Below are 26,006 nucleotides of genomic sequence, written 5' to 3'. Positions count from 1 at the left end.
CTCAGCGTCTCGTGTCAGTGTGTGTTTGCAGGGAAATCCTGATCTCCTCTGTTTGTCTCAGCAAGATGTGATGTTTATATCCCCAAAGGTCTCCCTGGGGGTTCTGCCTTGCTGTGCCACTTGTCAGACTTAGGATGACGCTGGGAATAGCCTTTATACATAGATATTATACAGGAGATGGTAGTCCTGCTGAGTTTCCAAGAATCCTCATGCATAATGTATAAGGCCTTTACCAGGGAAAATTCAGCGTTCTGTGTGTAGGGTCTTATCTAGGTAAAAGGTCAGTTCCTAAGAACCGTTATGTATGTAATGTAGGGAAGAATATAGGTGAAGGGTTAGGATATTACCTGAGCCTATATTGGGGTAACTCTATGGACTATAACAAGGACCTCTCAAAAACTGAGCTATAGATTATTGAAAAGTTAAAGGGTGTTATTACCGAATTTCAGAATAGGAAATGTCTCTAGCTCACCCCCAAAACCAAGGGATTTATATACTCATTTTATGAATAGATATTATGCAAAAACTGCTAATTCAGCACAGCATGACTAGTGATTACAAGTATTGGACAATTGATGATTGCCATAAAATATATTTATATGCTAACCCATCTCAAAAACAGAGGACATCTTCCATTAGCTTCCAGAGTAACAGCGTCGTCCAGAAGTATACAACACAATACAAAATATTTTCCATGTCATACGCAGGTGTTTTAGCAAGCCTACATCGGAAACTTCCAAGGAAATGTCCTTCAGAATTCTACATTGGGAACACAAGGAAAGTTTCCTTCACAATATGTGCTCCCTAAGGAAAATAACCAAGTGTGTCATGATGTCATGTGCTTTGCGAAAACTGTGATGAAAGAAGACACGCAGGGGAACATACATTAGGAAGGGTATTGAGCAGGAGCAAGATGAATAGAACATCAAAACAGCATTCATTTTAGATAAAGGGTGTGGCTATGGAAAATCGGCATAACTAAGGTACATTAATAAACACACTTCTAAGTCTCTAAATGAAATCATTTCAAGTGCATCATTATGAATTCCTCAATTATGACTATATTCACTCTAAAAAACATAAGCATTCAAAACGAATTTGTCACTCAAAATTGCGCAATTAGGAAAAGCTCTAACAACAGTATCTTCAACCAGGAGTGACTGTATTAGCCATCCACCATGGCGGTTACTCCAGGAGGCCACAAATCACCTCCTGCTGCAAGCCTGATCGGCCTTGGAGGCCTTAAATGCAACTCCCTGTTTTATACCTGATTGGTCTGGGAGAACACAACTGCAACCTGCAGCTGTACGCCTGATTGGCCTGGGAGGTCACAACTACATCTCGTTGTTGTGATCCTGATAAACCCAGAAGGCTGTTCCTGCACATAGCCTCACTGAACCTAATCAGCTGAGGAGGACTTACTTGCACATTGCCACTGTGAACCTGGCCAACTGAAGAGGCCGTCTCTTTTGGCGAGGCTGTGCATGACACCGGAACAGAACTGCATTTACCCAGTGATGTCAACATCAGGGACTGGCTACCATAAGTGTGGGATGAATGCGTCTCACCACTTGACCTGCAACAATCAGGGTGCAAGCATTGCAAGGTTTTTCTCGTGAACTTTGCGCATGGCCATAGATGTACGCAAAGGAATTCAAGGGCAATGACATGAGACGTTCTACCAGAAGTATCCAAGGGTATGACTAAGTGAATGACCTCCAGAGATAATCTGTACCGGTGCCGAATTTCTGCCTCTGTCACTATATACAAGGGGATAGCAAAGACAGTCCGTAATCTAGGTGTTATCGTTGACTGTCAGCTACCGTTAGAAGCGCAGGTGCCAAAAACAGTGGGTTGTTGTCTGGCCATCGTTAGGTCACTGAGGAAGATTTTTCCCTTGCTGCCCTCCATGGCTTGCACAGTGATAGCGAGCAGTACTATTCTCAGTAGATTAGACTACTGTAACACCCTATTGCTGGACGTTCCCAACTTCCTATTGGATAGGTTACAGAGAATACAATCTATGGCAGCCAAATTGGTCCTGGGTTGGCCTAGAAGGTCTTTTTCCTCACAGGCTCTAGCAGAACTACATTGGCTGCCGCTAAGGCAAAGAGTTCAATTTAAATCTCTTTGCCTGGTGTTTAAGGCCCTCAATGGGATGGGGTCGGTCTCCTTTCAAAAGAAATTTTCCTGGTATGTACCCACGAGAACCCTGCGCTCTTCAGAGGCAAAGCTGGTGAAAGTACCTAAATTCAGGAAGGTGAGGTCAGGTGGCAGATCTTTTGAGGTGGCGGCAGCAAAGCTCTGGAATGCCCTGCCTCTGGAACTCAGACAAATTAATGAGATTCTGCCTTTTAGGAAAAGGCTAAAAACATGGCTCTTCCCAAAGAATTAATTACATGTTGTAGTGCGGCCTCATGATTGCGTATTTCTGAAAGGTTTAGCGCCAGGATGCCTGCAAGGTGACAGATGCGCTTTAGAAGTACAATATATAAATAAATAATAACATAAATAGTGCACACATATACCCTATGTGGAGAGAGGACATTATAGCAGGATGGTTTGATGCCACCTGAAGAACACAAACAGGGATTCAAACTTGTATTCTTGAACTTAATTAGTATGTGTAGTTTTTATTCTGTTTTTTATTTGAAGTGCTTGCTTTTACTAGAAGACAAGTATTGGGATGAACATTAAAGTTATTGTGTCTGTTGGTTGAAGTTTGAGTTCTGAGCTCTTGGCCCACACACCACCTTCCTGAGAAGCCTTTGACTTCTCACCATCTCTGACTTGAGAGTCAAGTGCAGAAAGGTTTTACTTGGTCCAGTTTATAGAGCTATAGTTGGCAGCTTCCTAGGACACCAGAAGTAAGCAACCCAATCTCACCCAGCCTGGCTACACTGTGGCCCCCGATTTAGATTTATAAAAACACATGGCAAATAATTTCATAGTATCCAGACAACCCATATTGTTATTCTGTACATTTTCAAACAACATTTTTTACTCCTTTCTGTGAGTACGTATTTTGAAGGTTCATATTTAGTGACTTTATAAGTCTCAGCAATGTTCTTATGGCTGCAAATTGGGTAATGTTTACAAATTACTGAGTATGTTTTTTTTTAATTTTAACCAATTTTAGTGAATATATGCAAAAGCGCCAAGGTTACTGACTCTGTCAATCCCGATGAAGTTAAATCTTGCTAATGTTTACGCACAAACCTTCTTGTCCACTAACCCTTTCAAAAACAAATAAATACATTTTCCACTGTTCTTTGTATTCAATATAAATCATCTCCTTGTAAGAATAAAAAAAGTATTCTTTTAAAACCGTTAGTTTATACATTCCATCTTCCTGTTTGATATTTTGATTGAGCCCCAGTATCCCTAGCCATTGAACATTTGTCTAAATGCCCTCTGCATCTTCAACCCTCTTAAACACTGCATGATAATTTGCAGTCCAAAAATGTGGCAACTGCCAAAAATGTGATTCTACATGGTCTGTCACCTGTCAGGGAAGTGACTACCTAAGCACCTATTCCATGCTCTACTACTACTACCTTTTCCAATCCTATGGTCTTGTGCTTGCCACTGTATTGCTAGCTAACTTGGTGGGACACGGTTTGTCTCTCACAGTCTGGACACAACTGCCTGGACCCTGACAGACGGCAAGAGAATGGCCAGCTGTAATTATTCGTGGCCCTTGGTCTCTCTGATGACTGCTTGCTTGCATTAGCCAGTGTTTAGACATTTGTGGACAGATATCCCACCTCTACAGCAGTACTGTATATACTAGACATGACGGGACCTGGACTGATGCATGAATGCCTCAGCTCCAACATAGGGAACCGATATCTCAGCCTCCATGGGGACAACCTCCACACGCTTCACTGACCAATTACGGCTAGGGCAGAAGGTAACCACTGCGTCCAGTTGTTGCAGCACCTATTGCCCAGCTCCAGATCCGCATTTCCAGCATTGGTTCAGCGTGGTGTCCAGCACATGAGGTTGAGTGTCAGCTGACTTCGTGGCTCTATCTTGGGGAGCCACGTAAATTATGGGGCTAGGCCAGGCCAGTGTGGACCACCTAATGTCACTGAACGTGGTGTTAATTTTCACTTCCGACTGCACACCCAATAGCCGCCATTTATGAAGCTCAGATTACGTCAGCAAATGTTCTTTTCAAGAAACTGTGAAGAATGTCATACTGAAGGAGCAGAGTTCACGTCGTAAACGTCACAATGTATAATTACTTTGTATATTTTCTTAATAAGAAATGTTATTTTTAATTAGAGAAGGAAAATTAAAACAGACGTTTCTGGAAACTATGTATCACTCAGACTAAATGGAAATATTTCTGTTTACAAGTTTCTGCTCGATGTACTTAGCATCAAACTTCACATTTCTGAAGAATTTTACATAAGCAGTAACAGAAAATTATAGCATGAAATACTGCAGTGGGGTTAATCGCTATTGCAGGATTTGTTTAATAGGTCTAATTCTGAGAATATGACTTGTTTTTATTTCTATAATGTTAATAGGACCACACGGCACAGAATGTCCTAACTTACTAACTTCAAGAGATATTTTTAAGGATGGATGATGCAGACAAGAGACAGCAGAGTATCTGAGCTCCTTCTAATATCAGCTTTAAACGGACTTATTTTTATCTGAATGGGTGTAAAAGCCTCTTGGAGCTCTTGTTCCAGTAGTTATATGCTCTTCAGAGAACCCCTTGGGAAGCTTGTGACACGCAGATGACGTCACTGCCCATCGCAGAGGACGCGGAGTATAAAGGGCTATGCAGACGGGCAGCTTCAGCAGTAATTGGACATCAGAAGGCGGGTGGAATGCAGAGGAGGAACAAAAACAACAGCACAGTGTGGCGCCCTGCTGTGTTCCATCATCGAGGCATGTAAAACATTTGCAACGCAAATAATCATCAGTCAAGACTAATGGGCTTTATTTTTGTCTACAGAGCTACTTTAAATGACTGTGGCCCTCATTACGAGCATCCCGGTCTAACTGTGATGTGTGCACTATCTTGGCAACTATGATTTTGTGATAAAGATCATTCAGTCAAACCTGCCTATATTTATAAGGGGAAAATGTCAGGTATTCACAGGAAAAAAATGTGGATTTTGGCTCGCTAAGCTCCAAAATCTGCATGCTATTCCCCCAAAACGTGTCCTTAGATAGTATTTATTGCACGCAATACATTTCGACTCAGCATCGGATTTTAATAGATGCTCTAAATATCACACCAACCGCAGGACCACTCGTAATGATGTCCTTTGCATTTCAAAATGGGTGTATTTTCTTTGGAGTAACCATGCATAGAGTGCTGGTTTCGAAACACGAGTCATTTATCCTATCTGAGATGTATTTCTCAGTGTTAAAATACACCTTCAATACTGAAAAGCATATGCAAATTTAGTGATGAGGTAGCTCAGTCGGGCCACCCAACAACAGATGTATCTTGATTACAGGATGACATTTGTCATAAGGTTGACTTATCTTTCCATCATATAAAGGTTGGTATCACAAATATATGAGTATTATTTAGTATATGAAGAAGTGCAAATATTTTTTCCACCATACATGAAGAAACATTTTGCTTTCAGCACTCACCATGGTTTACATAGGCAATCTCCGCCATCATGCAAACATTTTTGTTTATAGCACTACAGGCAATACAAGAGACAGATGGACAATAGCCACACCAAATAGTCTGGTATGCATTGTATTTTTACATAGCTGGAGCACTAAGTTAGCTTATCATAAATATATATACATATACACATACATACATGTATATATATATATTCGCTGAAAAAACCATAGGTTTTAGGCCTTATATAGTTAGGAATTAGCATTTGAAAAACCTTTGAAATTCACTGAAAAAAACATAGGTTTTAGGCCTAATATATAGTTAGGAATTAGCATTTAAAAAACCTTTGAAATTCACTGAAAAAACCATAGGTTTTAGGCCTTATATAGTTAGGAATTAGCATTTAAAAAACCTTTGAAATTCACTCAAAAAACTATAAGTTTTAGTGGTGTTCTAATTAGCTGGACATTTTACTCATACAAAACCATTGAAATTGCTCCTATATAGTTAGTTGTACTAACTATATTTCGCGCACCCGCAATCGACTGCTGATGATGTCACATATTAGATCATTCATGACATGGTCAGTGACATCACTGATGACATCTCAAATGACATCACTGATGACATTGGTTGAGTTCGGTTGTTTAAATAAACAAACTCAAGACTTCCACTTTGGAGTGCTGTGCAATTTGTGTAAAATTGAATTTTCGGAGCCAGGATCCGGCTCCCTCGCCAATCACCCACTGCTAGAGCGCGCTGTGTAAAGGATCACTTTGTGGACATAGGTAATATCTATATATATATATATTCACTGAAAAAACCATAGGTTATAGACCATATATAGTTAGGAATTAGCATTTAGAAAACCTTATTTTACTCACACAAAACCATTGAAATTCCATATATAGTTAGTTGCACTAACTATATATCGCGCACCCGCAATCCACTGCTGATGATGTCACATATTACATCATTCATGACATGGTCAGTGACATCACTGATGACATCACTGATGACATCTCAAATGACATCACTGATGACATCACTGATGACGTCTCATTTGGCATCATTCTTGTGCTAATACGATAAACTTCTTCAGACTCTAATATAACCTTAGATACACTCAGTGTATACAGACACTCACACACTGCCACTCATCCATGGAGTTACTCACACACCCAGTCAGTCATGCAAAGAAACAATCTCACCTCCATTTCTTCAACTATACAGTTATACACACCTTACTTATTGAAACATATACTAACACATATTTACTCTCTTATACAATCCCTGATACAAGTTCACAATGATCGATACAACCACTCACTCAGTGGCTCTCATGCACAGTTATTTATATATGCCAACTCTCACATGTACTGTGTTTGACATATGTACTTACTATGACATGTAGCATTGAGATATCCATTCACTCATCAATACACTCATGCACACAGTCAACTGCCCATGTAGCTGTTTCCACATGCACTCTTGAACTCATACACCTAGTGAATAAACTGCTCACACATCTATGCACAGAGTCACACACCTTCCAGCCACCCCCACACAAACTCAATCTCCCATAGAAATACTTGGGCAACCAATTAATAACACATATAGCCTCTCGTATAGCTAATGATCAACACATGCAGCAGTTTACATCACAACAGACATAATGATGCACAAATTAAGACAGTTTAGTCACTAACCCGTGCATTCAGTAAGACGCATTTAATCACTCACTCATACAGTCAATCACGCACCTACTAAAACCTTCATTCAGACACTTATACATCCACTCATTCTTCAATATGTAAAACATATTTAAACTTTACAGAAACACATAATCACTGGATGTTGTCATCAGTGATGTCATCAGTGATGTCACTGACCATGTCATGAATGATGTAATATGTGACATCATCAGCAGTGGATTGCGGGTGCGCGATATATAGTTAGTGCAACTAACTATATATGGAATTTCAATGGTTTTGTGTGAGTAAAATAAGGTTTTCTAAATGCTAATTCCTAACTATATATGGTCTATAACCTATGGTTTTTTCAGTGAATTTTCAAGGTTTTGTAAATGCTAATTCCTAACTATATATGGTCTATAACCTATGGTTTTTTCTGTGAATTTCATTGTTTTTTTAACAGCTAATATCTGTAGCTGTAAAATGTATTCTTCTTTAAATCCAAAAATATATTTTATATGTTTATGAATAATTTTTTTTTAAAATATTTTTTTTTCTTCGTTCCCGCTTCGCGAATCGGGAAGCTTCCCGTTAGCTGACCTTGATGCCGCGAAATAGACCGCGAGCCGGTAAACGTTTCTTTACCGCAAGTGCCGCGTTAGAAAACAACATCGTGACGCCTCCCGTCCGCATGACGTTCCACGTTGTCGCGTGATACGTCATATGACGTGCTACGTTAGCGAACTGGTACGCGAAGCGAGTGCCAAAGCGCAGGTTTCTGGAAGCAAACCGGGAGGCCCTGCAAAGCGCTTAACGTAAACACAGCAAGTCATGTGACTTGGTAATAACACTTTTCATTGGTTCATTTCACTTTTGGTTTCCTAATGATGTAAGACTAGGTCATATAATCTAAAATGAACACTTTTGATTGGTTGAGAACTCTTGTTTTTCCCAAATGATGAAAATCCCTCCTTCTTTCCTCACTCTGACTTTCATCATTGTGAGAGAAAGACCCTTTGTGATCACTGAGCAATGGCTTCTTTAGTAGCTTCAGCTGGTGCTTCCCCACCACCTCCACCACATCCAAGGAAGAGTGGACCACCTGCTCAAGTTGTAATTCAACAAGAAGAAGAAGAAGAGGAACAGGAGGACGAGCACGAAGAGAGGCAGTTTTTGCCTGAGCAGCCCAAGACGTCTCACCGGAAAGAAAACTTCATTTGGCAATTTTTTAAAATTCCCAAAGGTCAGAAAAAAGTAAATGCAAGATACGTTACTTGCCTTATATGTCAAGATAGACTGTCCAGAGGGACCGACAAAAAATACAGTTTCGGAAACTACACAATGCATCGCCATATGACTAGGTGGCATCCTAACAACTACAGTGCTGCACAGTTTCGGAACGACCTAGATAATCTCCCTATTATGGCCAGAAGATCTGTTGTACCGGAAGTAACGGGACCAGAGGGCAGGGAGATGGTGCCAAATATACAAATGAGATTTGGTGAAGTAAAACACACCTGCGTATTTTGCGATGGATTCATTTCCTACGGAGAAAGAAGCATCACTCTGATCAACAGAGCTATTGACTATCATATGCAAGTTTGTCCGAAACGCCCAAAATAATAAATACTTCTTTTTTTTGTTTTGTTGCTCCTGTTGAGCCCTTTACAATGAATCGTTTTCATTGCCCCCTCCAAGAAAAACCCAAAAAAATATAAAACTGTTCCGAAAAATTCAAAAACATTAAAAAAATGTTCAGAAAAATAAAAAAAAAAGTTCTTTTCAGAACTACCTCCCCGTTATTAAAAAATTGGTACAATATTTGGAACTGTGCCAACCTCTATTTCTCTTAGTTCGCTTCCTAGTTCGCTCGCTGGTACGCGAACTGGAAGCGAACCAAAAACAGTAAGTATAAGGGAAGGAAACACACACTTATGTTAAAAGAAAGACAGCTATAGGGGAGTAAACTAGAGATACTATTACCCATAATCCACTACTGATGATGTCACATATTACATCATTCATGACATGCTCAGTGACATCATCAGCAGAGGATTGCGGGTTTTTTGGCAACATGCCTTATCCACGGTTTAATAACGCTGCCTTTTGCTTTATATAAGTTTTCAAATTGTATGAAATATATACCAATAGGTCTTTATGAACCTTTAGGTAGTGCTTTTGTTCATGAGGTCTGGTCGCTTCCATACACATACAGATGTTTCAAAGATGATCAAGAAGTTTATCTGAATGGAGAGGAATGCACTGAGACGCCAGATCATTCACTAATGTGTAGGCACATACAGTTACACGATTCATGCAACAAACACCGACCAAATATGGCTTGCGTGTTGCAAGGCACGCCAGTTCCTGCTATCATCCCCACGTTCAAGTTGTTGGAAAATGGTAGTTATTTGATGCTCAATAATGAAGATTGTTCTGAGTTAATTAAAAGTATTCCTTTTATCGTAACAGTAAGTGAACGGGTTATTTGCTGCAGAAATGTTCTATTTCCTCCCACACATGAACATAGGGAGTTTTCAATCTGGCCACAAATACCAACCTTGGGACACGTTTCAACGGCATGACAAGAATAAGAGCTCTTTTGTCTCAGAGAGAGGTGGCCTTGAGTTCGGCCCGTGAAACTTTCGTACTTCACATAGCGAACACCCGTACACAGGTTTGCCTTTCAATTTCAGCAACATGTTTCCGACTATCTTTAACGCATCCTCCACAAAATCCCTGGCACACTTTTTTAAAGTTGTTACCAGTGGTCTCGTGACTTCATTTGAGAAAATCTTTGGAGTCATCCCTGCTCCCTTTCATTCCATTTTCTCCACTCTGGTTCGTGGATTGCATTTTTACTTGCATTACCAGCGGACGCTCTTGTGCTTTTTTACATTTTTAAATATGGATGTCCCTCCTATGCAACCTCCGACCCTGCAGCTGCTGACACTGTTCCGCAATCGCATGCTAGAATATTATGGCACAATGCCGTTGGCGATATTAAGCACGGCATATGGATTATCTTTTCGGTTCTCCTACTTCACCTGTGTCCAGCCTGTATTTCACTGCCTGACCTGTGATTTCGATTGGGCCATTGATTTGTGTCTCTGCGGACCGGTTTCTCCTGACGTCGACTTTAATCAGCTGATGACTCCTATCATTACTCACGAGTTGATTTGTCCTGGCGAAAGGATTATGGCTGTGGCATTGATGCATGGACTACTTGGTCCCTGGAATTTACTGGCGGCAGCACAGTCTTTCTTGGAACACAGCTTTCTTGAAAACCCACCGAGCTGTCCTCTGATGGTGATAGAGGATCCGGTGCTGGGAGAGCACGTATGTTCTTTTCCGCTTTTAAATTGGATGGCTGAACTGTTTTCGGATGAAGACGGTGACTTCCTGTTGGAGGCTGTTGCAGCTTATTTTGCATACACAGTTATGTCATAGACCTTTTTCATGTTTCATATGCTGAGTACTAGAATTTCATTGACAATTCATTGACTTAATTGTCAAGTTTTTATTATTTACCTTGCCTATTGGCTTAAGACTCGATAAAGTACTTGGCTGTTTTATTTTTCTTTAGCATTGAATTTTCCTAGTTTTTAATGCTTTACCTTGCGGACCGTCCACATATAAACTTGCAATCTGCTCTCATGAGATGGCACTTCTATTATCTTATTCAGTTCGTTTCCGGATCATGAGGAGGTGTCATCTAGGTCCTGGATATCTTTACACCGTGTTAAGTTAGCATGGGCTCATTACCGGTTTAAACGCCATTTTTCCTTTTTTGCAACTTCTGCACACGACATTTAGTTGTTGCTTTAGCTTTCCACCTAGTAGTTCATCGTGGTTTACATGAGAATAATATGTTATTGGTCTACTATCTGCTTTACTTGTTAAACTATATCTGTACAGCGAGTGCTAAAGTTTCAAGAACAACACGATACAGAATTGTTATGAGGTCTGATCTCCACGACTTCATACTCATAACATAAGTGCAACTTCTGCCAATTCTGGGCATGAGGCGGGTTTTATATTGCTTTGCCGAACACACATACACAACAGTTGATGCGGTTCACATGAAGAGAGAGCTGGTGTATGCTGATGTGATTCCTTCAAATCTAAGACACTAAAGTATGGGCACGCCCTAAACCAACACAAAGAGACCGTCTTAGCAAATAATATAATATGTGTATTAGGGAGGGTGAGATATAAGCAGCCGCGGGCCGTGGAGGGAGTTACGGTGAGGCAGGGAGGCGGGGAGGGGGAGAAGCAGGGTGGAGCCCTCTCTACCTTGCCCCTCCCCCTCCCCGCCTCCCTGCCCCACCGTAACTCCCTCCACGGCCCGCGGCTGCTTATAAGTGTTGCTAACTCTTATTCATTTACAGCATGTTAACATACTGTCACCATTCGCTTTTTATGTACTAGTAACTATGCTGGTAATTTTGCTACTGATAATATGTGTACTTGTATTCTCCACCCTGCTTCTCCCCCTCCCCGCCTCCCTGCCTCACCGTAACTCCCTCCACGGCCCGCGGCTGCTTATAAGTGTTGCTAACTCTTATTCATTTACAGCATGTTAACATACTATCACCATTCACTTTTTATGTACTAGTAACTATGCTGGTAATTTTGCTACTGATAATATGTGTACTTTTATTATCTAAGGTACTACGCCTGAGAAGACGGCATTAGTAAATAAACATTTCAAATACACATGTGTTCTTCTTAACTCCATGTTCTGGTTTCTAAGAAATATATAACGACCGACTGTTCATGAGTTCCACGTATCCTGAGGTACTATAAGTTCATATTCTGGATTGTCTAAACATTGAGAGTTTGTTATATCCAATGTGACACTGTACCTAGCTTGCTAAATAGTTTTTGATTACTAACGTGAGTTTTGGGACACCCTAATTCGCCGAGGTTCCAATCCTCTGTCCACAGTTCTGTGTGAGAACAGAAACCCTGCGACAGGGGCACCCCCGACCCTTGCTGGACCTTCATCACACTTGCGATACAACTCCAGCAATGCGCCACCTTTACGGCACAGATACATCACGCATCTGTGCTGTTTTTGCCCCGTGATGCGCCGCATTGTAAATGCAGCACACCATAGGTGACGGAACAGCGGCACAGAATGACTAACACATCCCTGGTGATGCGCCAGTCATCATAAATCTATCCCTATGCTTCTTATCTTGTTAGAGATGAACCGCCATATGTATCATCAAAGTTATTTGCATTTCCTAAATAGCGAACTTTAAGGAATAAATAGCGATTCTTTACCATTCCTAGTTTGCGATGAGCTATTTGCTAATTAGCCGAATGTAGCCCAATGAAGCCCAATGTAGCCCAATGTAGCCCAAAGATGGCCGCCAGACACACAAAAAAACAAATGTAGCCCAAATATCAGCCAGATGTAGCCCAACTATAGCCCAGTGACAGAATGACCAATCAGCTTCGCAAACCTCCGTTACGCGAAGCGGAGCGCTGTTACAGATATATATCTTTTTTTGAACGTTAATTTCTCAAAATCCACTGGAGCACATATATTGAGACCTAGCAAAGGCACATCGGGCTACCAGTCCCTAATATTTTGCCAAGTTTCGTGCAAATCCATTCAGCCGTTCAATTATTATTTTTATTATTTTTTTTTGCCCCGCGGGGCCCTTTTAAAACCTCCACATCAAACCTAGGGGGTCAGCGAGGATCTACTATGCCCCCTTATAGTTATTTCCCCCTTTGTTTTGACCTCCTCTTGTCTCTCGATCCTACCGAGAGACAAGATGGCGGCCGCTACGGACTGTTTGGAATGTTGACAGACGCCGGAGAACCAATCAGCTTCGCTTCACAAAGCTCCGTTGCGCGAAAAGTCCGCGAACCAGAGCGCTAACCGGTCCGCTGTTACAGATATATATCTTTTTTAAAACGTTAATTTCTCAAAATCCACTGGAGCACATATATTGAGACCTACAAAAGGCACATCGGGCTACCAGTCCCTACAATTTTGCCAAGTTTCGTGCAAATCCATTCAGCCGTTCGGGCTAAAAGTGAGGCCAACCGCCCTATGGAAAACTCAATGTTAAAAACATGTTTTGGGACCCCCCTTTTTTCTCGGCCCCCACTGGACGAACCCCCCCCAAATTTTCAAGGGCTGCTCAGAAACAAAATGTGCCATTTTCCTGAAAATTTCAGCCAATTCCGTCCACAAACGCCAAAGTTATTAGACATAGAATTTTCAAAAAACCCATAGAGAAAAAATCCTAACTATATATACCTACTGGCGACCGCCAGTAGGTAATATATATATATATATATATATATATATATATATATATATATATATATATATATCTATGATATCAGAAGCAATACTATTTTATGCTTTACATGCATTTCTTTTCTTTGACTGCTTCTCTGACCCTCCTCTTTTTACACCCACAATTCCTATCCCACTTAGAAATTGTGAGTGTGGATCAGTTACGCAAACAGTGTCCACTTCTATCACAGGTAAAACTCACTGACACACAGATCTTACACGTTGCTATGATCGAGAAGTGTCAGTTTCCACGTTTGCATTAAAATGAATTTCTGGGTACCGCAAACGATTCTTAACTCTTCCCATTACATTATGTTTGTCTATGGAAAGACTAGTTTGGCTGAGGTTTTTGAAGAATGTTAAGTCTATAAGTTTGCCCTTACTAAATCAAAAGGTATAAAAAAGAGGAAAAACCTTTGCGTCACAGAAACCACCCTAGATGTGGCCATTGATTTCTGCAATTTCAAAGCTGGTGTAGCCATTTGTTTCTTTCAAAAAGGTGAACACTCACACACTCGCGCTCTTTGAACTCCCACAGCTGTCGGTGTTTCCTCTCACTTAACCAATGATAAAAGCATTGTATTGTCTTAAACAGTCTGGAAATGAAAGGCATGGCACTGAAACAATTCCATCTAAGTGAATGCCTGTCTTCTGAGTGGTGAAGAAACATAAAATACGTGTTTATGCCAGGCTCTTCATCATCTTTATGGGGAGGCTGAGCGCTTTGGTCGTATCGGGTGCCGAAATTGACAATTCCTGGAGACTATTTATTTTCCAGTTAAGCTGTGCTAATGTGCAAGGGTCACCTGAACCTAAACCAGAAGACGCCCTTGGGAGTCTTAAGAGAAAAGCCTTCCTGACGGCTACAATGCCAATTGAAATAAATGAGAGTGGCCTGAATTTTATAGTACGTGTGAGAAAAACAAACATATATACACACACACACACACACATACATACACACACACACACACACACACACGAGTGCACAATCTCTTCCACCAAATAAATCCTCAAACGCGTGGGAAGAGAGCACTACTCCTCTTCACCAAATTGCCATCAGAGTTACTGCAAAAGGTCAAGTTCTTCAGCAAAAATAAGTGTATGGCATCTGTCCAAGCTCTATCAATAAACATCAAAATGATCGCAAGTATACCACCCTATTAGTTAACAAGCAAACATCAAAGTGATGGCAAGTGTGCAACCCCACATTACCAAAAATAATCGAACTCATTCCAGATCAGATGTACAAACCCACTACAGAAGTCAAGTCAAGTCAAGTCAAATCCACTTTATTCGATTAATTAAAATCATAAAAGTATGCTATACAAAAATGCAGCAATTAAAAACATTAAAAACATTTAGAAAAATTAAAATTACACAATTATGTACAAAATACGTTTCCATAAAAAGCTCAAAATAGTGGACCTATTACATTTAATCTTCAAGGCCATATTTCCCAGGTACAAGAATTTGTTTAAAAGGAAATAGCATACAGCATTACACATCCAGTCCAGACCTCCTTAATCTAACAGCTGCTGCCAAGAAACTGGCCACACAGTACATAGTTTCCGGCGTTTCCATCATTTGGAGGAATAATAGGGCAGGTTTGTATTGTTTAAAGTTCCACTTTTTCAATAGTGGTGTAATGAACCGTTTCCGAGGCACAGAGAACAACCTGCAAAAAAGCAGAAAATGTACAGTATCCTGGGGAGAAAGATCGTCACATTTACAGGGGGGATTGACCTCCGGCCTACCCCACCCTTTCACATCCCATAATACCATAAATATTTGGTTGACTCGAAATTTTGTCAGTAACCATCTGTGAAAACAGTTTGTTACAACCGATAGGTAGGGAGCCAGCCTTAGAGACGTGGAAACCAGGACATGAGCCCTTACTGAAGGTTTACATAGCTCCACCGCCTCTCGCTCGGCTTCACGAAGCCTGAAGAAGTTAGTCTTGACCCACACTAGATCAGCTTTACACAGAGAATCTGGTCTAGAAAAAATCTCTGGACGCCCAAGCTTTTCTGCCAGGCTCTTAATGTAGGACAGCCACTGAATTTCCCTCACATGATCTAATTTAAGACAGTCCATTATAAACTACAGAAGTCAATCACCAAACTCACACCATGCGTAAAGCCCCTAATCCCCAAACAATCATCAAACTTGTGGAAAGTCGACCAGCTCTGTGCACCAAACAAATATCACACTCAAACCTAGTACTCACCTTCAACAAAAAATAAATAACACACTCCTGATATAGCGGAACTTAGGTTGACTGAACAAACAGCACACTGCCGCCCAACACTCCCACAATCACGTAAAAACTACACAAACGTCTTCTACATGTGTCAGACGCTCTACACTAAAAGCACAGGCCTACTGTCTTTAACAACTCTTGTTCTCTAGTGCCAATTGCCTTCAGGTCACTTGACAGCGAGCTCACAACTCGAAAGACTCGATTTAACATCAAATAATACTTCCAAAAAGGATGGCACACACTGACACGGCTCTCACATATGCCCCTGCCATGCAGGAAAAGCGTGCACATATTTTATCCAGCACAGCCTCAAATTAAATCCTTTCTGCCCACTTCTGCCAATTTCGAAAACACGTCCTTCGTCCTGGAGATGTGCCCGCGTTCTCATATCATATGTGGTGATAACAAACAGTGGATCTGTTTACTCTGAAGGTCACAGAGAAGCGCGCCTCTGCTTTCTTGCTCTCTCTGTAGCTTTACCCACTCCACAATTAAGTTAAAAGCGGTTACTGTGGGCAGAGGTGGGGAGGAGGGGTCAGCTGACACCACCATGTTGTTCCTTTGGCACACTAGTACTCCAAGATTTACAGATTTCTGGATGCAGTCTCCCTCCAGTTACAGAATCTCCGACACCCCACGCGCCTTCCACGCTTACGTACTATATGTAACTATTTAAAGGTGACAGAGCATGCTGTGTCAATGCATTAGTTTCAGTGGTACGTACCCCAGAGCGCAAAGAGCGTGACCCCAAAAGAGTGGCTCATGGTGTGTGTGTGGAGGGTGTCCGGCCGTCTGAGTGCGCTGCCCTGTTGATGGTTAACATGCTCTGAGTCTGGGGAGTAAATCATTGGATTATCAAGGTGCTGCAGGCGTTGGTGTGATTGGCTTACTAAATCGTGCCCTATGTTTAACTCGTTCTCGCGCTGCTCCTCACCACACAGTACTTTCCCGCACTCACCGGTAAAGGTGCGGCGGGGCTCTTCTCCTGTGGCTCGCCTTCTCCTCTCCGCCGGCACCTGCGGGGGCTCTCCCAACACCACGGGGGCCCCGCTGCGGTGCGGGCAGCGTCTCCTCTTTTCCCGGGGCTCCCTCAGCACACGGGAGCCCCGCACCAGCCGGCAGCATCACCCGGTCTCCCCCTCGGCATGGGAGACCGGGCGGGCACATCGAAGGCTTCCCCCAGGCAGGGGGAAGCAGAAACCACGTTGTCCCGGCCCCGCCCACAACCAGGCGGCGGCAGCGGCCATCTTGAGACGCCTCGGGCCGCGGCGGTGATCTCGGGGGTAAAACGAGGGGTGGGCACCCTCGAAATTAAAATAAAGACATTAAAATAAAAGAGAGAAGCCCCCCAAGCCCCCCCCCACATTTTTTTTTCCGAAAAATCGCGGGGTGCGCGCACGGTGCGCGCTTACAGATATATACCTGTTTTCTCTTTTAATTTTCTCAGGAACTACTGGAGGGATTTACACTATTTAACCAAAAGCGTGATCTGCGTACCAGACACTACCATTTTGACAAGTTTGGTGTAATTCCCTTCAGCGGTTCAAGCTGTAGCCGTGTCTAAAGGTCCTATGGAAATTAACATGGGGAAAACACGTTTTGGGACCCCCTTTTTTCTCAGCCCCCACTTGACTAATCCCCCCCAAACTTTCAGGGAAGGAGAGGAGCGGAGCGAGCCATCTTCTTTGAGAAATTTGCGAAGATTCATCAACCAGCGCCAAAGTTATTCCCAATAGAATGTTGGGGATTTCCTATGGAAACTAGGTCCTAACTATATATACCTACTGACGACCGTCAGTAGGTAATATATATATCTCGCACTCCTCCCACTTTACAGTCTGACATTTATGAGAGTGGTTACTTCATACATTTTGAGCAGTAATCTTGTCATTCAGAGATGATCTTAACCATGAAAATACGTCAATTAATGTTTCTTGATAAGAATGCCTTGTTCAGATTCCATGCACTTAAATCTCAATGTTGCAACCAGAAATTACTGTAACGCTTCTACAGTTTAAGCAAATTAATTATAACAATGAACTAGGCGAGTTTTGCTCCAAAGGCAAATACACATTGTTTATTGCAAACTCACGATGCATTTAACCATTCCAAGATGGCGGACACCTTTTTGACGCCAGATACAGGAACTATGTGCCTCTTTTATGTCTGCTATTTATGTAAGCACGTCCCGATTGTACTGTAATCTTGTGTGATCAAGACACTTGGTAGTGTCGAAACGCGTAACGGTATTGAATTAAACCATGGTAGTTGATACTTTGGCTTCTGAGAGTGCATCATTGACCCTTGTGACTTTTGAAATTACGAACCGGCTTGGGGGGTTCCTACCGGCGGATGCACCACCTGGCGATGGGATGGATTCAAGAAGGACCCTCAGTGGAGTTTTGAAGACAGGCATTTTGAGGAATCCAAGGCCGGCCACATGAAAGACTGCTGAACTTTCAACAGAGCTCGGAAAATAGTGGAGGAATTAAGAGCCAGTGCCAGACGGAGGTAAGCTCAGTCCCGGGTGGCGCTGCATGGGGAGGGGGGCGCTCGCATAGGTGTGTGTGGGTGGACACCTTGCCCAGTGGTAAAACAAGGGATCGGGTACTTAGTTTCCAGGCGAATAGCTATAGCGGTGCTTTTAATCTCAGGCGGTACTTTACTGACAAGCGTGAGGGCACACTTGACCTTTCTTCACCGCATGATCCCCACTGACTTTTCCGTGAACATTCAAGTGGCACCAGGAACTGCCTAGACCAGGCAGGGAAGCAAAGTTCACCGCCAAGCAAATGAACTGGGAGCGGGTGTAGTTTTCACTACGTACTGTGTTACTTTCTTTAACCGCAACATGCTGTATCACGATATTACACAGACGAATTATAAGTCTCGTCAAACATACTAGTTGTAACATAGAGGAAGACGGAGAAAGGCGCAAGGAAGCACAGGCGCTGTTTGCACGAGCCCCAGCAAAGGGGCAAAAATGCAACCAGTAGAAGAGGAGCCTGAGGATAACATGATGCACATACAAATGAGACGCTATGAGAAACTTAGAAAACAGGAATCATCTAAGTGGTGGGAGGCAACCTCCCAACACGACTATGTAGAAAAAGACATGATCCCAAAAGGTTTAAGAATATATATCACTCCCTCCCATGAATCCCTTAATCCCCACATGCTCGAAGAGTGGGCAGCAAACTCGGCAAGCAGCTCGAAAAACATGATGTGTATACTTATAAGGTATGCATGGAAGACCGTGAGGGCATACTTAAGGAAATTAAGGAAATTGAAGATGATTTCAAGAAAAGCCTAGACCAGGAGAACATCAGTAAATTCAAGGAGGAACTCAAAGGCAGACTCAAGAAATACAAGGATGATATTACATTTTGAAAACAGAGGAAACTACATGGTGACTGTGGGGACTATGAGAGCGGTCGTATCCTCACCTATAGTCCTAAATATGACCACCTGTACAAACAACAAAACAAGAATTCAGGAGGTGAGGAGCTACGCTACGAATCAAGATGGCCGCATAAACTCCCGGCTCCGTCGACCTCCGCCAACAGCTCGATTATCCTGTCTTTCATCCTGTCTGCACACCTGATTTTCTTGTCTATGAAGGTTTACTGCTTCCAGAGGTGCAATCCCGAGATTTCTACCTTATCGGCTGACGAAGATACGCCGTGTTTCTATTCTCGGCCTAACATCGTGTTGAAGCCGGGGCCTCGATTTCTAGACTACCCGAGTCGGAGTTGAACAACATCGGCCGTGAGACCTGGACTGAGCCCGGTCTCCCGAAGAGTGCCTGAATTGTTGATTTTTCTGACGATCCTTTGAACGATCCACACCCAGGACACGCCAGCGTGCCACGCCGGCTGCTGTGGTGGAGGCCCGGCGCCCGGAGCCCTTTCTGCCCCGTGGGGGTCGACGGGCTGGGTCCTCCCTGACGGCGAAGGTGTGTTCTGTAAGACGAGGAGCGCCCATTATTTGTGATCAGATTTACGTGGCCTGTGACTCCGGAGCAGCCGGCCTCCGGGGTCCGAACCCGGCTCTGTCACCTACCGAGAGGAGATGGAGCGGACGGAGGGCACGCCATCACTACGGGCCGTTGTGGCCGCCATCGGGGCGCTCCATTCGCTCACAGTCGCTGTGTTCCGGACACTGATGGTGAAAGTGGACGGTATCCTGGCACCTGAGGACGACACCTCGTTTGGTCTCCAGCTGGAGATGGTACCAGCGATGCATGGCATCTCAGAGGTCGGGGTCCCTGTGCATCGCCCGGACTTTATGATTCTCGACGGTCCCCTATTGCCGGCTAGCCAGCCCGTGCTTCTCACTAGTGTCTTTTGCCTGACCCTGCTGCCACCCATCACTTCTATGGACAAACTTCCATGTGGCAACGAGTTACTTGCTGATGGTTTCGGATGCTCGCTGCTCTTGGGCATCTTTCCTAGTTCGAGCCATGTACTTTTATCCTGTTTTCGATCCTCTTATGCTGCAAAGAACTTTTATGGACGCTCTGCCTTTTCCATCAAAATGGCGGCTCGAGTGGCAAGGACTCTTAGGACGGACCGTACTGGCCAGGGCTGAACTTTATCGCTGGGTTCCGATATAATAGCTTTTTTTAATGCCGGGGTTGTGCCTATATTGTGATGGGAATTGGGTGGCTGTTATTTATCCTACCGTGACTGGTTTGTATAATTGCTGAATATTGGTTTTATTGTGTCTCATGGTGGTTGCTGTTGGCGGTGGGCATGGGAGTCCGGGAGTGTGTCTGCTTTCTCCTCCTCCGCTTTCTCTTTTCTTTCCCTCTCCTTTGGGGCAGTTCCTGGGCGACAGGCACGCTGTTAGTGGGGTAGGCCGTAGCCATTACAGTGGTGTAGGGTGGCGGGTGTGGGGGGGGGGTTTGTTATTTTAGTTTGTTTTGTTCTATGGTCCCTTTCTTCTTTTTCCGTCTGTCTCTGGGAGGGTTCTTACCTCTTTAGTAGGGTTGGCTGTCTTTCTTTCCCTTTTTCCTTTCTTATAAGGCTTCTACACTCAACTATGCCTTTAGGTTACTGGGGGGCGAGTTTTCAGACTGGTGCTCTGCTTTATTGTTTGCTGTCGTATTGTTTTTGCTCTAGGTCCGCCTCGGCGACTGTATTGTTTTGACAACTGTGTGGTTCATCAACTGATTCTGTTTGCTCTGCGGGGTACGTCCCCCCCTTACCTCTTCTTATTTTATTATGTGGTGTGACGCCATTGCTCCTGCAGCCGTTCCTATTCTACATAACTTTAAAAAAACGAAAACCTCATATATCCTTATGCTTTGCAGTGCGCACTCACACATGGCGTATCTATGATATTGCCTTTTTCGGTCGTGTTCTTGTTTCTACATCCTGATTCATTTGATACGCTTGCGGCCGGCCCCTGTGGTTGTGGGCCTGCGCATGTAATACTTTGCAAGTTTCAATAAAGGTTTAAGAAAAAAAAAAAAAAAAGAATTCAGTAGGTGCTAATGATCCTAGACCAGTGGAAGTACAACAGGTGGATGTACAAGTAAGCGACTCAGACACTGATGTTTCGATCCAAACAGCAAGCACCTCGTCGGATGTGGAGATAACTAAGAAACCGGCCACTTTTTTAGACGAGTTCAGGGTGCTGAGGTCCCGTCGAGAAAAAGAACAAACTGGAACAACAGCAGCAACCCCAAAGAGAACCAGAGGGAGAGGCCAAGGACGGGGAAGACCAAGAGGCAGAGGCGATCAAAAAAGAGACAACGCAAATTCACACAAAGAAGAAGAAAGAACCAAAAAGCCAGTGGGATCCAGAAGGGGGGCTACAGAAAAGCCAAATAATTATGGATAGCACAACGGTAAATAAGACAATTATCAATCTTTCATCCAGATCCCTGACAGAAACTGAAAAAATAACTTTATGTTTAGGTCTCACGTTTTGTCCAACTGAACTGTTCAACTACTCTAACACCAGAGTGGATATTTTTAAATTTATTCGAAAATTGAAGCTCATAAAATGGCACACGTTGTACAATAAAAGAGCCCCGGTTGTGGGGGCTGAAATTGAGGGTCATGATATTACACCAGGACTAAGTATTGGAGATATGGACATGGTACAGGATATGTTTGATATAGACAATACACAACAAAGAGGTAATGGGGGAGTGTATACTCAGGAATTGGGTGAAATTGACACTGAACCGGCCGCTTGCACTTCTTTTAAACCTAAATCCATCTTCTACCCTGTTCTACCTCATGATGCTATCGACACTTTCCACGAGGTAGTCATAAATGAACTCACCAGACATAAGCACAAACTGGGTATGGATAGTAACTCTAGATTTAATCTAACGAAAACACAAAGGGATTTTATCATTTCGTTAGCAGAAGACAAGTATGTCATCATAAGGCCCTCAGATAAAGGGGGAAACATTGTTTTGTGGGACACGAAGCTATACATTGAGGAAGTCCATAATCAACTTGCGTTGGAGACTTTCTATTGTAAAAGTAATACTACTGAATATAATCAAAGTATAACTAGCACATGGGAAAAGCTAACACAGTGGCAGGAAGCAGGCTTTAATACACAGCAAGAAATTTGGTTCCTCAAAAAAGATTATCCCAAAGTTCCGATACTGTATATATTACCTAAGATACACAAGAACCCCACTAGACCATCAGGTAGACCCATTATATCATCCCTGGGGAGCGTCAATGAGAATATATCTAGGTATATCGACCACTTCTTGAGGGAGTATGTAACCTTACCACCCTCCCACATTAAGGATACCAAAGATTTGCTGAAGAAAATACAAAACATTGTTTGGGAGGAAGGGCTCACACTGATTACCATGGATGTGAGTTCACTCTATACCATTATAGCCCATGAGCAGGGAATGAGGGCATGTTCCACTTTCTTAAGGGAAGGGACATAGGCTAACTGGAGGACAGGCACATGCTTGTAGAGATGATACGATCTGCCTCACCAACAACATCTTTATGTTTGATGGGGAACTCTACAAGCAAGTGCGTGGAACTGCAATGGGTTCGTGCTTCGTACCGAGCTTTGCAAATCTCTTCCTAGGCAAGTGGGAGGAGGAGATTCGCAGCGATGAATCATTGAAATCAGACTTTGAGCTTGTTAAACTTTGGATCAGATATATTGATGATCTTTTCATCATATGGAAAGGGTCCGAGATGGAAGCCAGAAACTTCATTGAGAAACTTAATAACAACAGGTACAATGTCACACTTACATCCAACATGAGTAAGGAAAACATAGAATTCCTAGACATTCTAGTCACAGTACGGGAGGGAAATCTAGTGACGAGCCTACATAGAAAGGAAACTGCAGGCAACAGACACTCAAGTGGAGCATTCCGTTTGGGGAGTTACTGAGGGCAAAAAGAAACTGTAGCATGACTGAAATGTATGAACTAGAAAAAGAGAGAATGATTACTAGATTCAGAGAAAGAGGCTATCCAGAATGGGTGATCACCAAAACAGTCAACAAGGTGAAAGAGATAGTAAGAACAAGCACATTGGAAGATAAACAACAGGTTCTAGAAACAGAAATGCCCACCAGAATCATTACTACATTCAATCAAGATTCTAGAAGAGTACAGAAGATGCTAGCAGACAACTGGAAAATACTTAAAGCAGATAACATCATAGGTCCCAGCATTAGTGATAGACCTCTCGTGACCTACCGAAAAGGGAGGAATCTTAGAGACATTCTAGTCAAAGGGGACATTTCAGCAACCACGGGTGCTAACACACACAATCTCAAATGTTTCTATCCATGTGGCCACTGTAGAGCGTGGAAAACCAGCCACATGGTAAAGGAAATAGAGACACCAGGCTGCAACAACAAAATCATAGGACAATTCCTGACATGTAGCAGTAATTTTACAGTTTATGTGTTAGAATGTCCTTGCAAACTACGGTATGTAGGAAGCACTGTATGTATGGTCAAGAAACGAGTCCAGGAACATCTTAGGGCCATTACGAATATTGACTTACATTATCCTATCACTCGTCATTTCCATGAAAAACATCAGTCCAACAACTCCCTTCTTAGGTACTATGCAATCGAACAGATACATGTGAGCAAGAGAGGGGGGAATAGGGAACTTGCATTGAGAAAGAAAGAATCTAAGTGGATAATGGAGCTCAAGACTATATTCCCGGGTGGACACAATTTGGATGAAGAATTAGCAACCCACCTCCATGAAAAAAATTGAACTCAATTAGTGTAAACTAGTAATTGTATGCAGCAAATATGATATGATCCTGTTTTTAATGCAGTGATTTTAATTTGTCTTTTTCTGTCTTATTGTCTTTTTTTGAATACACATGGGTTCCCTACCCTTTTCTTCATCAAGATGGACACTGCACTTCGTTCAAGATAAGGAACTGTCTTTATAAATTGTGCACTTTTCTTGGCTAATATTTTTGACACGTAATATCTGGTTTGTTTTGGGTTGTTTGGTTTAGAGGCCTCCATCTACTAGCCAATGGGCTTTTTAGTTACCTATGTATCTACAGTCATCAGGGAAAGGGTTCATAATGGGCACTAGTCCGACTTGAAACGTTCGAGATGATCTCTGAAGCAAGGCACTAGTCCTCTTTCACTTTTTATCATCAGCCAGCTTGCCCGGTCGGGCTCTGCATGCGATCTCACGCACTCCTCCCACTTTACAGTCCGACATTTATGAGAGTGGTTACTTCATAAATTTGAGCAGTAATCTTGTCATTCAGAGATGATCTTAACCATGAAAATACGTGAATTAATGTTTCTTTATAAGAATGCCTTGTTCAGATTTTATGCACTTAAATCTCAATGTTGCAACCAGAAATTACTGTAACGCTTCTACAGTTTAAGCAAATTAATTATAACAATGAACGAGACGAGTTTTGCTCCAAAGGCAAATACACATTGTTTATTGCAAACTCACGATGCATTTAACGATTCCAAGATGGCGGACACCTTTTTGACGCCAGATATAGGAACTATGTGCCTCTTTTATGTCTACTATCTATGTAAGCATGTCCCGATTGTACTGTAATCTTGTGTGATCAAGACACTTGGTAGTGTCGAAACGCGTAACAGTATTGAATTAAACCTTGGTGGTTGATACTTTGGCTTCTGACAGTGCATCATTTACCCTTGTGACTTTTGAAATTACGAACCGGCTTGGGGGGTTCCTGCAGGCGGATGCACCACCTGGCGATGGGATGGATTCCAGAAGGACCCTCAGTGGAGTTTTGAATATATATATATACAAACACTGAAAAAAACAAAGGTTACAGGAACGTTATAGTTAGGCTAATAATTCACTTGTACAAAACCAGGTAAATTCAGCCGCTATAGTTAGCTGAGCTAGTGATGACATCATCAAGTGACTGTAAGTGTTTTTTAAAAGTTTATGAGTGTTAAATATGTATATCAAGCTGTATTGGTAAATCAGTGGGTGCATGAGTGACTGTATGAATGACTCAGTGAATGTATGGGTGAGTGACTGGTGGTGTGAATGTGTGTATCTGTGTCTCAGTTGATGTCTAAGTGGGTGTATGAGTGTGTTAGTGGGTACGTGAATGGCTATATGGGTGATCAATTGATTCTCTGACAATATCTATGGTTGTATGGTTGTCTGTGTTTTTAGGTGAGGAGGTGTGTGCCTGCCTCTATGTATCAGCGAGTGGGTGAGTCAATGGCTGTATGGGCTACTGTTGCATGTGTGAGAAGTTGTATAGGTGAGTGAGTGTATGGCTGTGTCAGTCATTGGGTGCATGTGGTAGTATGGGTGAGTAACTGAATATGTGAAAGGCAGAATACGTAAGTGAGGGCTATATGAGTGACTGTATGCGTGAGTGAATGTGAGAGTGGCTATATGGATGAATGCATACTTCTATCAGTTACTGTTTAGCTGATTGAGTATGTGTTACTATTTGTATTAGTAAGTAAGTGGGTGGGTGTGTAACTGTTTGGATGAGTAAGTGGCTGTATGATTGAATACGCTGGATTTTGCTGCTTGGAGGCATTTGGAATCACTGACCTGCTGTTCCCCCGGGGCCGGGCTTGGCTCCGCCTCCCCGGGTCACTGCCTCCCTACTCTCT

This window comes from Lissotriton helveticus, chromosome 1_1, assembly GCF_964261635.1.
Source record: "Lissotriton helveticus chromosome 1_1, aLisHel1.1, whole genome shotgun sequence".
NCBI lineage: Eukaryota > Metazoa > Chordata > Amphibia > Caudata > Salamandridae > Lissotriton > Lissotriton helveticus.
This window is presented reverse-complemented; position numbering follows the sequence as displayed.